Below are 14226 nucleotides of genomic sequence, written 5' to 3'. Positions count from 1 at the left end.
AAACATGTTCAAATCATTCATAGGAATAAAAGTTATCAAATAAAGACATCATTCAATTTTAGGGGAGACACGAATGTCAAATGGGGGTTTAGTTTGATTAACAACTACAAACAGTCACAAATAGTAAATATTAACAATAATGAGACAGGTTCTTGGGATGTGATCGATTATAGGATACAAATGATGAATGGGTAATTTCAACTATTAGTAAATAGCTAGATATTAGTGAATAAGCTAGGCTATAGTGGAGGTAAACTTTCTCTCGAACAATTTACCCCGAATCAAGTGATTTCTCTCAAGCATCAACAAGCATGCCAAATAAGAACAATCTGCACCTTAGTCCATTCACTCTCTCGAGCTGAATGCGTGGGATTGGGTTAAGGATTCACTCTCTCGGGCTAAACCCAGGTCAACCCAATACCTAGTGACCATCAACCAATAATTTTGGTTATAAAACCTCTCTCTCGAGCAAGCCAAGAACACAAATATAGAAATGCATTTGGAACTACAATTCTTAAAATAAACAACAATTATTGATTAAACTCACTTTTAAATAGCAATGAAACTAACAATTAGCAATACCCATAAACTAAAGCAGCTCATAATCACATAATCACACCCCAAAAATTAGGGTTTAAGCTAGACATCTTAAAAAGGTAAAAATCGTTACTAAATTGATTATCCATCAAATAGGTAAGAGTAGATTCGTCCTTACAATTCTTCAATTCGAAGAATCTCAAATACCCATTTCCAATTTCTCAAAAGTGAAAAACTTCCATTTTTCAAAGCTAAAGAGAAACTAGAGAAAAACTGTTCTAAAAGAGTAATTGAAAATTTTCATAAAATCTGATAAAATTTGATAAAATCTGTGAAAATTTTTAATTAAACTAATTGTTCAAAAATGTATTTATAGTTACCAAAATTATGCTACAAAGAGTCACTCGGCGAAGTAAGTCGGGCTCGCCGAGCCATTCGGCGAGCCGCGCCCTTTGGTCTATTCCATCGCCCTTTTGCCTTGGTACTCAGCATCCTCCAGGTTTGTATCTTTGGGCGATCTATCTAGGCTTCGCGTAATCACTCGGTGATATGCCGACTGCTCCTTTCCATTACCAACTTCGTTCTTTCCTTCAAGGCCTGGCACACTGGAACTTTAGGCAGTCAAAAAGCCATTCGACGATTCGCCAAGTGAACTTGGCGATCACCAGGATGCCTTTATTCATCCTTTTAGCCTGTTTTGTTCCTTTTTGCTTGTTAGTGTCCTTGATTTGTTCCTCAATCCATATACCTGAAAATCAAGGGTTTTGCATCAGTTATTGGCACAAATTAAGCATTTGAGGACACTAATTCAATATAAACAAAGCCCTAAATGTTTTCAAATCTCAGACTCATCAACACCCCCAATTTAAACTTTTGCTTGTCCTCAAGTAAACTCAGGTTCTGCAGTTCAAAAAGGATGTCTCAAACAATTCTACAAAAGACTAAATCATGAATGCACACAACAAGACTCAACTTACTCATGCGAGAATCAATTGTGCTCTCTAAGGTTCAAGTTGTGACTCACCATTATCAAAGATTCTCAAGTTCCCAATACTTGCTTCAAATGCAAGTTCAAGCTCAACAAAAGTACTCAAATGCCCTCACAACAAGGATGATTCTATATTCACACACTATTATTCTACAATTTATAGCTCCAGAATCATATACAACTCTCACATTCACAAAGATGAACATATGCATGACTCCACCCATAGGTTTGCCCTTATTTTCCAATCAACATTTTTTTCAGCTCACTCAAGATCAAAAAGGTCTTTTCATGGCTTGTAACAGGGCTAAGTGTAAACATATGATCATTTAGGCTCAATGGCTACTATCCTTATGAAATGTGGAATGAACATTATTTTTCCTTCCTTTTTTCTCAGCATTTTCACTCATTCTCAAAATTCAACCCATTATTCACTTCCATGAGATACCGAACACCCCATTTGTTATGTAACTTTCACAACTTTATTTCACAACTTTTTCAGTCTTTTACTTTTTCTTTTTTCTTTTCTTTCTCTCAATTTTTTTTTATGGAGGGTTTCCATCTTTTTTTTTACAACCATGTATCAAGGGGGTCTTCTTCACACTTCTTTATTTTCCTCCTCTTTTCACCATACCCCCAACTTAGGCTTTTGGCCTAAGTTGGCTATTCAAACAAACCACACTTCATGAGGATTATGGGTGAATATATAAAGAGAGGTTTCAATTGCATCAAGTTTCTTCCAAGAAAAGGATAAGGCTAAAAAGGGGTTCAAGAAAAGTTCACATATCTCACAAGGTTTTTCACAAAAGAGGTATATTATCAAATTATTACACTCTTAAAAATTGTTGCCTAAGATCATTTCAATAGCTTGCATAACTTAGTCAACTGGACCAATGGGGTAAATTCTAGGTGTCATCACACAAGGTTCACGGTAAGCTCATCACACAAGGCATTGGCACTAATATCAAACAACACTCAACACTTTCTCTAGTGTGCAATGTTAATCACAAGTGACTCATTCGATAATCGACTAGTTACAATGAGATACAAAAAGTTCACACATTGTCTATGCAACTTCATTTGGCCTCATCGTAGCCGCGCATTCATTTTTTTTCGATTAAGAGCACTATTCAAGTCATCGGTATTCATCATGACCGAACTCAAATTTGCACAAGAACAACCACAATCATACACAAGAGGTGACAAAATTTATTTATTTTTTCAGAAGGGTCAAAAACCATTTGCATTCATAATGACGAGCCACAAGCTCAAACATCCACACAACAATATCAAAACACCAAAACCCAATAATATATACAAAAGATAGTCACAAGAGGTAGGTGTGGAAATACCTCACCCCACCAAAAATAAAAAGTCAGTTGTCCTCAAATCCAACAAAATAATAAAAAGTTAATAAAATGACGGAGCGGGAGGTAATGAAAGGTCATGTCTACACGGTCGCTCCATCTATCGGGGCATCAATTCCCGGTGCAACATCAGCATCACTAGCTCCACTAGGGCCTGCCATGGACGTCTCTGTCAGCGATGTCTAAATGACCGACTGTACAATCGTCTCCTATAGGTCTGGCAGGTCTCCATAGATGGTCTCCTCTTGCACATCTAGTTGATCCTCATCTTTCTCTTCCCCCGACTCCTCAGCTCCCACATCATCCATAGGCACATCTCCGATGGTGGCCGGAGGCATCTTAGAACTTTCTGGGGCATCCATATGTCCAGTTGCCTCCAAGAGTGAAGTGAAGTCTGTAGACTTCAAGTAGTCAACATCCTTTCTCAAATCTGCAACCTCGGCTTTCAAAGTTGTCACCTCTTAAGTCGCCCCCGTCGAATCTCACAAGTCTCTACTCTCGCTGTGAGAGTGTAAATAGATGCCCATAGGGGTGTCAATGCAGCTATAAGGGCCCTCTCAATCATCCAAGGTACCTCAGCCTCTAACCGCGTAGCCCGCACATCAACATAATGGGATAAGTTCCCCATCTTCTAGATCATGGCCTAAGTAATCCTGGTGGGCTGGGAGACAATACAAACACCAAGAGCCTGGGAGGAAGTGGAAGCAGGTGTACCCCAAGGCCTGCAGGCCGGAGTAGGAAAATATTCCTCTGCAGGTATCGTCTCAAAATCAATCTCCGGGGATGCGTCCACCGGAGCTGCTCTCCTCCTATCCGTATCCTCTCGAGTGTACTCGGCCTCTATGCACCGGATATCTATAGAAGATGTAGGAGTGACCTCCATATCCCTCATCTCGTAATGAGAAACTCCAGCATGTCGTCACAACTCTGTTATTAGGACCGGGAATTAAAGAGACGTCTGGTGTTGTTTTGCCTTCATGGCCATCTCATGTTCAATGATGAGTCCTATGTTGAGCGTCTTCCTGGCTATGATGGATTTGAGACAGGCCGCCTTTGGGTAGCGAAGGATGGACTACGAGAGCATGATAAAGTTGTTGATGAACCCAAACCAATATCGACGGGTAATATTCAGGTCCTTCTTCTCGATGGGAGATCCTGCCTCAATCCACCTCGGAGTGGTGTCAGAAATGAGGGGGGCAAGCCAGCCCCTTAAGTCATCAAGGGACTGTGTTATGGCCAAGCCCTCATATGCATGCTCAAACCCAATATCCCTATCTAGGCAATATTAATGTGATCGTTGTTGCACCCTACTTCTTTCCCGCGGACCATGACTGTCTTCACCGGTCTGAAGGCACTGGCTTTCTTATTCCCATTGGGCACCAGGTCATTATATGCTGAGTAAAACTCCCGGACCCATATAGGAGTGTATGGTCCTCGACACCTGGTAAATTGTTAAACCCTATGGAATCGTATAGTGTCCCATACACTAGGGTACCTGCCCTCTAAGACCTCTGTGGAGAGCAGCTTCTTATAGAGAATCATCATCAATCCCTCGGCCTTTAGGCGGTTGAGTAGCCAAGGGGGAAGACCCGGAACTTGAGGCGATGAAATCACCGTTTGTGCCGGAGCTGGCACTGTATGAGCAGCAGGAGGTGTGGCCTCTGAGATCATAGACGAGTCCTGGTGAACTCTGAAATGAATCTCATCGCACCTAGATTGTAGAGGTTGATCATCCTCAGGCTCAAAGAATGCAGCCTGGGAATCAAAGGACTCCTCCTCGCTACCAGAGTTGTGCTCCGGTACGTCAGATGCAGGCGCTTTGCCCTTGCCTTTTCCTCCCTTGGGAGGTGCCGTCTTCCCCTCTTTAGAAGAAGCAGTTGCCCCTTCATTAATGACAATTCTCCGTGCCTTTTTTCAGGGTGGAATATCAAGGTTGGTTCTTGCCATATCTTCAAAATATACCAAAATAAGTTATAACGATTCAAGAGAAATGCAGAAAATAGGCTGCAGAAGAGCTAGCCGAACTGATTGGTGAGTCGCCAAATCACTTTGGCGAGCAAGATCGGGCTCGCCGAAAGGATTAGCGCAAAATTTTTCCCAAAAAATGGCATGTCGGCGATGAGAAGGCCTTCGGTTAATCGCCGACATCATTCGGCAACACAGACTAGCCTGTCGAAAGTTACAGACCCAAACTCAAGCAAAGTACAAAATTAAAGGCGATATGGGGGAATTTGGCAAACCCCCGAGTTGTTCGGCGTGCTCGACCCAGTTCACTAAACTGCCCAACGTGCCATTTTTCAACCCCAACTTCCAATAGCAAACCTGCAACCCCCGAAAACAAAATCAAACCACACACCCACTCAATTAAGCTCAGACCCATTAGAGCCATGCCACCGGGGTACTTCGACTTTCCCCGTTTTGCTAAAATTGGCCATTTGACGACATTAGCCCTTAAGAAAGATGTCAAACGCTCCATCATTGGGAAAAGCACGTAATTAAGCACAATTTGAGTTACTCAAACATCACCCAACTAGACACAACAATAATTAAGCACAACCCACAAGAATATAATTAAATTTAAAGCACAAAAATTGGGGAATCAACAATTTAGGCAATTAAGGCATAAAATTTAAACTAAATTACAAAAACTAGCACACAAACACGATTTTGTAGAGCAGGCCTAGCACACATCAATAAGAATTAGCAATTACAAATGAGTTCAACTGCTATTTAAGAGTTTGGGGCTTGGAAAACCAACCTTTTATGATGAATTACAATTTTAAATGCTAGGCGACAAAGAATTCAAACTCCGAACACATAATCAAGGACCAAAAGTAATAAAATGCAAAAATATAGGAAATTTGAAGTGTAGGTGTGATTGTACGAAGTTAAAAATGAGGGAACGTGAAAGAGTTTGAATGTTTAAACGTCTAGCCTTGTAAAAACCGTCCAATTCGCCCCTTTCGGCGATATTAGTCGACCTCACCGAACCACTCGGCAACATGCCTAGTGATTACTTACCTCGCTGAGTCTTACAGGACCTCCAGTTAATTCGGGGTTCCAAATGGAGGACAAAGTCAGGCTCGCCAACCTGTTCGACGAGTCACCGATTTGTCCATGGGCTCGCCGAGTTTTACAGAATCTATCCTGAGATTTTTAGAAGCGCAACGGCGGTCCAAGTCGGGCTCACCATCCTCTTCGGTGAGTCGTCGACTGGACTCTTGGCTCGCCAACCTATAATTTTTAAACATATTCAACTTTTTCACATGCACAATCAACACACGTTATTATAAATCAAATAAAAACTTGGGTTGCCTCCCAAGCAGTCCCTTAGTTAACGTCCTGGCACGACGCAAGTCCCTATTTAAACTTCTTTCTTGGGGTTTGACATAGTATCACTAGGCAACCCCCCTTGTTTTCTCAAGTTTAAATGCGAAGAAATTTGACCCATTTGGGTCTCCAACTGCTTGATAGAGATGAAATGAGAAGTCACAGTCTGGTTGAGAATCGACACATCTTCCTTCATTTCCTTCAACACCTTGTCAGACCCTTCAACCGTGTTGAGAATACGTGAGAGGAACACACTACATCAAAAATGATCTATGGGCTTTTGACAATCGTGGAGAGGAACACACTACATCAAAAATGATCTTTCGCGATAATTAATTAATGGCAATAGCCTAATTGCCACTAAATATATACTTTTAGCGGCAATTAGCACTCTTTGTATATGTCTCTAAAGCCTTTAGCGACATTGGATCTAATGACTATTAACTAAAATCGGTAAAGGCTTTAACACTCTCTGTTAAAGTGTATATTTATTATAGCTAAAAGGTGTTTTTGTTGTAGTAACATACCTATGCTTCTCCCCCTCTCTTTCCTTCCAAGTGGCATTCTTATGACGCCACTCTCTTTCTCGGTCTCTCCAGCCCTCACTTTTATCCAACATTGGTTACCACTCGGCCTTGGGTAGTTTGCACGATAACTTTCTCCTTGGTTGGATAGGAAGTTCACTTCCTCATTGTACAGCGCCTCAAACTTGTCCTCTTCAGGGTTCACACACCCAACACCCAGAGCATTGACACTCCTAGCACCAGCACCCATAACGTTCTTGGCCAAAATATCCAGCTGGGTCACATCTTTGCCACATTTTAGTCCCTCTCTTGGTCCTTTTCAAGCTGCTCCATTGTCAATTTAAAAGTGAGAGGGGACACCTGATCTTCGCGGGTGTACCATTCCCGATTAATTCTGGTCATGCCATCCAAAGGTTGGGTTGCGATAATGTATGGTTGTTGCATCAAACTTCCCAGGGAAAATTGATCAGCTATGCCCTTGTTCACCGAATGAAGGCTTTGGTAAAAGTATTGCAACAAAACGTTGTCGGGGAATCCATAAATTGGGCATTGCAGCACTAACTTTTTAAATATTAGCCAAATCTCATGGATTGGCTTACCCTCCAATGTTTGAAGCTTTGTATGTCGTCCCGAAGAGTCATTATCTTTGAAGGGGGAAAGAATCGCACTTGAAATACGGTAATGATCTCTTCCCAGGAAGTGATACAATCTATTGGCAACTCACCCAACCACTTGCACGCTTCTCCCATTAGAGAAAATAGGAACAACCTCAACCGAACAGACTTTTGAGATATGTTCTTAAAGGAGAATGGTCTGCAAACATCAACAAAGTTCCTTATATGCTCATGGGGATCCTCATGAGCAAACCCACCAAACAACCCTTTCAATTGTACGAGCTCCAAGCCGGTGCTTGTAATGTGGAACATAGCGTTCCCTTCAGCTGGAGGCAAGCGAATGGCACCAACTCCACCCACTAGATTTGGCTCATTGACATCATTGGGATTGCCGATGTAATCTTAGTAGCCCACTTGGCTACCATTGCTTCCATTAAAACTCATTTCTTCTATTTTAAAAGAGCAACACACAAACCAAAACTAAAAGTATGTAGAATCAAGTATGACAAAAAAGAATGAAATTCAACTTCACAAAAGAATTTCAAACAGCACCACTCCCCGGCAGCAGCGCCATTTTAATTTAACGTATCAAGGATACTTCATCCAATTCTAAGTGTCAACGATCACTAGTCAGGATAAAATCGAACTATATGAGTTAGGGTCGAATCCCACAGGGAGTGGTACATGTTTCAGATTCAATTGGGAAGTATAAACATGTTCAAATCATTCATAGGAATAAAAGTTATCGAATAAAGACATCATTCAATTTTAGGGGAGACACGAATGTCAAATGGGGGGTTTTAGTTTTGATTAACAACTACAAACAGTCACAAATAGTAAATATTAACAATAATGAGACAGGTTCTTGGGATGTGATCGATTATAGGATAAAAATGATGAATGGGTAATTTCAACTATTAGTAAATAGCTAGATATTGCCCGCATCTTAGTCCATTCACTCTCTCGAGTTGAATGTGTGGGATTGGGTTTAGGATCTACTCTCTTGAGTTGAACCCAGGTCAACCGAATACCCGCTGACCATCAACCGAGCAAGCCAATAACACAAACATAGAATTGCATTTGCAACTACAATTCTTAAATTAAACCACAATTATTGATTAAAGAAACTTCTAAATAGCATATAAACTAATAATTAGCAATACCCATAAACTAAATCAGCCCATAATCATATAATAACACCCAAAGAATTGGGATTTTAGTTAGACATCTTAAAAAGGTAGAAAATGTTACCAAATTAATTATCCATCAATTGGGTAAGACTAGATTCGTCCTTGCAATGCTCCAATTCGAAGAATCTCAAAGACCCACTTCCAATTTCTCAAAGTGAAAAACTTCCATTCTTCAAAGCTAAAGAGAAACTAGAGAAAAACTGTTCTAAAAGAGTAATTGATAACATTTCATAAAATTTGCTAAATTTTTTTATTAAACTAAATGTTCAAAAATGTATTTATAGTCAACAAAAATGTGCTGCAAAGAGTCACTCAGAAAAGTAAGTCGGGCTCGCCGAACTACTCTGTGAGCCGCCCGTTTGTCTATTTCATCGCCCTTTTTGCCATGGTACTTAGCATCTTCCAGGTTTGTAACTTTGGGCGATCTATCTCAGCTTTGCGTAATCACTCGGTGATACGTCGACTGCTCCTTTCGATCGCCAACTTGGTTCTTTCCTTCAAGGCTTGGCACACTGGAATTTAGGCAGTCAAATAGCCATTTGGCGATTCGTCAAGTGAAATTGGCGATTCGTCAAGTGAAATTGGCGAGGCTACCTTTATTCATCCTTTCAACTTGTTTTGTTCCTTTTTGCTTGTTAGTGTCCTTGCTTTGTTCCTCAATCCATCTACCTGAAAATCGAGGCTTTTCCATCAGTTATTGGCACAAATTAGCATTTGAGGACACTAATTCCATATAAACAAAGCCTAAATAAGTCCAAATCTCAGATTCATCACCAACCCCATCTTCAGTTAGCACACATGCCCTCAATTATCAGTTTTGTCACCATAATGATCTAAAGACCTTGAGGTAGCCTCGTTGTGGTAGTTACGGTAATCACCATCTAGGTGAGTGTCTTTCGGGCAAGGAAGGGTGCTTTAGCTGTGGTTAGTGAGGCTATAGGGTCAGGGTTTTCCACGAAGCTAAGTGGAACAACTGGGGTATTTAGCTCCAAAACCAATTCATTTCACTGCCTAGCTAGTTGTGTTAGAGTATTCCTCTAGAGGTTGAGTTAGGTATGCCACTATATTTTCTTCCTTTGTGCATCCATACTTCTAGATTTATAGTCTTGTATGGTTGTTAGTTGTTTAGAAAGGGAGTGATAGAAGTGTATGGTATCATCATGGTTTGTAGAGAAAGAGAGGGAGTTGTGAGTGATAGAACCATGTAAGCTTGTCATGTCATTTCTAAGGTTAAGATGTGAGTAAATAAAGGAGGTATTCATGCTAGATTATAGAGTAGTGTACCTTATGTAAGGGTAGCATGACCATAGTTAATCTAAGAGGTTCGTGAGAAGCTCGCAGACTTTGAAAAGTAGCATAAATCTAAGGGGGAGATGGTGGGATGTAGAATCAGTCCAATTTTAGAGGCTCGGGTAGTGACACTATTGAGTGTTCAAACAAGTTAAGGGGGAGGCAGAAGCTTAATTCCATCCTAGCGTCCTAAGTATACGTCTGCAATTACGATACCCTTCGCATGCCTTGTGTATCAGTGCCATGGTCTTTTTTCTTTTTCAAATTTATGCACCCCACTCAAATTCACGCTCGTATTCAACATCTAGAATTACAAGTCATTTCTCAGACAACGAATTTACTCTTGCTTTGTGATTCTATAAATCCAATATTAATGACATAAGGTTCGTTATATATGTCAATTCATGTCTCTTAGTGTAACACCCCGACTTTTTGAAACGTCTGATTAACTCATACCTTCGTGGAAAGACAAAGAGGGTGAGTAATAATGAAGAATGATGTGGTATGTCATATTTTAAATATTCAAGGGTTGTATCTCAAGTTTTGAAGTTAGGTAAGTGGCAAAATAAAAGTTGGCGAAAGTTATCATAAGTTCCTTCTTAAAGGCTTCTCTGAAATTTAGGTCAAATAACTTGGAGGTTTTCTCCCAATCTATAAAGAGTTATGAATCCATCGACCTACTAAATTGAAATTCTACGAGTCTAGTTTCCAAAGCATTAAACTATTCGTTAATAGGACTTCAATGTAGAGAGATATTTGCTTTTTTGTGAGACTGCACAAGCAGGCACATTAGGTGGGGCCCTAGGTCGGTGGAACTCTTTATATATCTTCTTCTTCGAATTTTTCTCCATTTTTTCTAGTTAACAATAAAAATTAGAAAATCCATTTCTAGTATCAACCAAATGATAGATTTTCTCGACTTAAGTCCTTGACAAAAGTTGTTCTACGCTTTGAGCTCGTCATCATCATATAATTTATTTTATCAATTTCGTAACATATCATACTTTGGTGTTGGGACAGCAAGGGTTTGGACGTATTTTAAGGTTTTGAGGTGTATTACGAACTTAAAATCAAGGTAAGACCCTTCTTTCATCAATTCTAGCTTTGATAAGCCGCAAATAGCAATTGGCAACGAAAATACATGTCTTTTATCAGATTATCGTGGTATCTTCTATCCTTTTGTGTTGATTATGGTCATTCCTTGTTGTTTTATCGAGGGGATTTGTGAGTAAAATTCGTTAGGCCACGTGAATTCAGCAAAAAAGGTATGTTAAGTCTAATCCCTTCTTACAGCATATTTTCGTAAAGCTTAGGAGCAATGTAATTGGGTTGTTATCATTGTTATACTTGTGGACATTATTGTTGATTATTGGCTACTCGAGTGGATATAATCCTCCCTTGTCGGGATTCTTATTCAGTTAGTAGCGTCCCTATGTTGGAAACGACTTAGACGTTATTCATATAGATTGCTTATAACTAAATTACTCACTTTTAGCCCATTGGATTGTTATTGTTGCCCTTGGGGCTATTGTGGTTAGTTGTAGGAAAGGCTACGTTCTGCCTAAAAGGGCTAGGTTCTGCCTACAGGGTTATATTGATGCCTAGAAGGTCTATGAGTTGCCTACGGGGCTATATTGATTCCTAGAAGGTCTATGAGTTGCCTACAGGGCTATATTGATGCCTATAAGGGCTATGAGTTGCCTACGGGGCAATATTGACGCCTAAGAAGGCTATGTACTGCCTACAGGGCCAAGTTGTTGCCTAAGAGGGCTATGAGTTGTCTATAAGCTATATTGATGCCTAAGAGAACTATGTGCTGCCTACGGAGCTATATTAATGCCTAAGAGGGCTATGTGACTGCCTATGGGACTAGGGGACTACCGGTAGAGGTATATAGACGGATTGGAACCTTCTAGGCTTATAGGGGCCTGGGTTGCTGGTCTTGTTTGTTGTTTGTACCTGCCGAGCTTATAGGGGCTTGGTTAGGTTGTTATTTTATTATTTTTTATTAGTTTAGATTTAGGAGCAGGTCAGTACACTTATCTTATCCTTGATTTATTTCTAAGATTACTCGAAGTATATTAGGATACATGCTCATAGTCTATTGCCTATCATACTCGGTACATTATTTCCTATTGATGGCCCATTACCTGGGGTAACTGCATTCATTTCTGCAGGTCCTAGCAGAAGACCCAGTAGACCTCCTAAGCAATAGGATTGACTTCTATCTGATTGGCTAGCCCCTTTCCTCCGAAGCACCCAGAGTTCGGAGGTTTGTTAGCTTTTGTTGTATATATTTTTATGGGTAGGCTATGGCCCTGTCCTGCCACTCTTTACTACTCTTAGAGGCTTGCTGACTAGTGTGTGGGTTTTATAGCTACGTTATGGCCATGCTGGCCTAGTTTGTTGGTTTGTTGAAGCTTGTTAGCAATTTGATGTATTGTCTTGATATATACTTTCTTTAAGTTTCGGTATAGAGATCATGGTGGCCTCGATAGCCTAATCAGGACTTATGTGCTAGTTGGCTATTTCTTAATATGAACTCTTGGGAGTAGCTGTTTCATTTATAGATCTGTTGGCATGGGCATTGCTGGCCGAGGGCTTAATTTTAAGCCGAGATATACTTGTTTGTTTTCTTGATTGCGTGTGGCTGCCATGCACTAGTACCAAATTGTTCAGCATGGTCAGCTCAGGCCTGAGTATTGGCATTAGGAGCTAGTTGCTCCCCTTGAGTTTGGGGCGTGATAAACTTGGTATCAGAGCAACATGGTATTATAGGGACTCTACAAGTCATGTCTAGTAGGGTCTTGTTTTTAAATGTGTTGTGCATCACATGCAATAAGCTAGAAGCTACAGGGCATGTTAGAATGACTACCCTTCTTTTGCTCACCTTGTGCTATAGAGCAATATCTTAAGGGTTGAGGTTTCTTTCTAATAATTAATATGTCTATGCAGATAGAGATGGCTGACACCAGACAAACCACAACTAGCTAGGGGCTAGATACAGCTGTAGGCGAGGGTACCGGTAAGGTACAACAGGTGGAGGTAGCCCATTGTGAGACCCAGGGGGAGATATCTTCTCAGCCCCTATAGATTCTCCACTGCTTCAGGAGCCTCCGAGGGTTACAACCTCTAGTTCCTCCTATTCCATCTTATCAGGATTTCAAGAGTGCAGTATGTATGTTAGCACAGTTAGTAGCTGCACAATGCCAGCCAGTTGAGCTAGATGTTGCCAGACCTTCTTAAGGACCCAAAATTTCGAGAGTTCTTGAATTTCATACCTTGAATCCTCCACAGTTTACAAGGACAAATCGCAGAGAGGACCCTCAGCACTTTATTGATCAACTTCAAAGGATCTTCAGAGTCATGCATGCCTCAACGACTGAGTTAGCAGCATTTCGATTGCGTAATGTTGGAGTATTTTGGTACGAAAGTTGGGAGAGATCTAGGGGAAAAGATACATCTCTACCCACTTGGGATAGCTTTACAGAAGCTTTCATAGATCACTATTTGCCTCGAGAGATTAGGGATGCCTCGGTGGACCAGTTTCTAAACCTCTTAAAGGACAGCATGAGTGACTGAGAGTACGGGTAGAGATTTGATTCATTGGCTAGATATGCACTAACATTTTTTGATAAGGTGCATGACAGGGTGCGTAGATTTGTGGGAGGGCTTGATTCAGACTATATCAAAGTGTATTCTATCGCTGCACTAAATGATATTATGGATATCTCACAAATTTATGCCTTTGCACAAGGGAAAAGGGGATCACCTACATCTGCAGTATATGAGTGAGAGGATGGAGAGAGACAGAAGAGGGCTAGTCCCACTGGTTCACATGGAGATTTTTAAGGTGGTCCCAGACCCTGATATACTATTAGGCCACCTAAACCTCTATCACAGCAGTTCTAGGGTAATAGATTTGATCGTCAGGGATAGTTAGGCCAGGTGAGGGTTCACGAGCATTAGGCTCTCAACAGTAGAGGGGTTCAGGCCAGGCTAGAACAGCTCTTCCGCATTGTGCTACTTGTGGTAGGATGCATTTTTGGAGGTACAGGCAGGGTTCCACAAGTTTTTATTGTTGTGAATAGGAGGGACATGGGTGGAGGAACTGCCCGACCATAGTTCAGGGTAGTAGAGGTTAGTCAACCGGGTTAATAGTAGGTTCATCTTCATTAGCACAGGGTACAAGACTTTAGCAGGTAGAGGCAGAGGTGAAGGCATAGAGGGAGCATCTAGTTCTAGTAGTGGCCAGAACCGTACATTTTCACTAGCCTGCCAACACGACTCATAGTCATCACCAGAGGTTATGACAGGTGCATTGATTGTTTGCCCCTATTGTGTTTATGCTTCGATATATCTTGGATCTACTCTTTCTTATGTTACTCC

The sequence above is a fragment of the Solanum tuberosum genome, unplaced genomic scaffold, assembly GCF_000226075.1.
Source record: "Solanum tuberosum cultivar DM 1-3 516 R44 unplaced genomic scaffold, SolTub_3.0 scf00025, whole genome shotgun sequence".
In the NCBI taxonomy this organism is placed as follows: domain Eukaryota; kingdom Viridiplantae; phylum Streptophyta; class Magnoliopsida; order Solanales; family Solanaceae; genus Solanum; species Solanum tuberosum.
Note: the sequence above shows the minus strand (reverse complement) of the source record.